The sequence below is a fragment of the Montipora foliosa genome, chromosome 9 (genome assembly GCF_036669935.1).
Source record: "Montipora foliosa isolate CH-2021 chromosome 9, ASM3666993v2, whole genome shotgun sequence".
NCBI lineage: Eukaryota > Metazoa > Cnidaria > Anthozoa > Scleractinia > Acroporidae > Montipora > Montipora foliosa.
Genome location: NC_090877.1, coordinates 24,838,116 through 24,838,645, shown reverse-complemented (window position 1 = coordinate 24,838,645; position 530 = coordinate 24,838,116).

The following is a 530-nucleotide window of genomic DNA, read 5'->3' as shown; positions in this document are numbered from 1 at the left end:
CTTTAAGTTTATGGGAGTGCATAACATGCCACCCAGGACAAACATCTTTCTCTTTGGCTGAAATTACATTAGGTAGCTAACTATGAAATGTGATTTGAGATGGAAACAAAGGAAACGTTTCTGAGAGGCAGAGACGCGAACCCGGACTTTTTGTTTTTCAAGTTATTAGCAGTTTTCACTCGACTTAAAGAGAATCCCCACTCCGACTAGGCTAATGAATATTTTTAAACCGAACAAAATAATGTTTGCAATCATTTTTTTTCAAAAAAGTGTTTTTTTTCAAAAAAGGTAAATTATAGAATCACTTATTTCCACTTTCAATTTTCCCGAGCGCCGCCTTCTTGAGTAATTGATGTGACGTGTCTTGGTTGGTCGTCACTCATTTCTATCTCTCAAACTGACATTTCCCCTTTTCATAATTAAGTAAAGTACGATCGTCCGGGTGAGTGTAGTCCTGAGAAGGAATGTTTGAGATGTCAATGTCAGTGTCATCTCAAACAGTCCTTCTCAGGACTACACTCACCTGGACG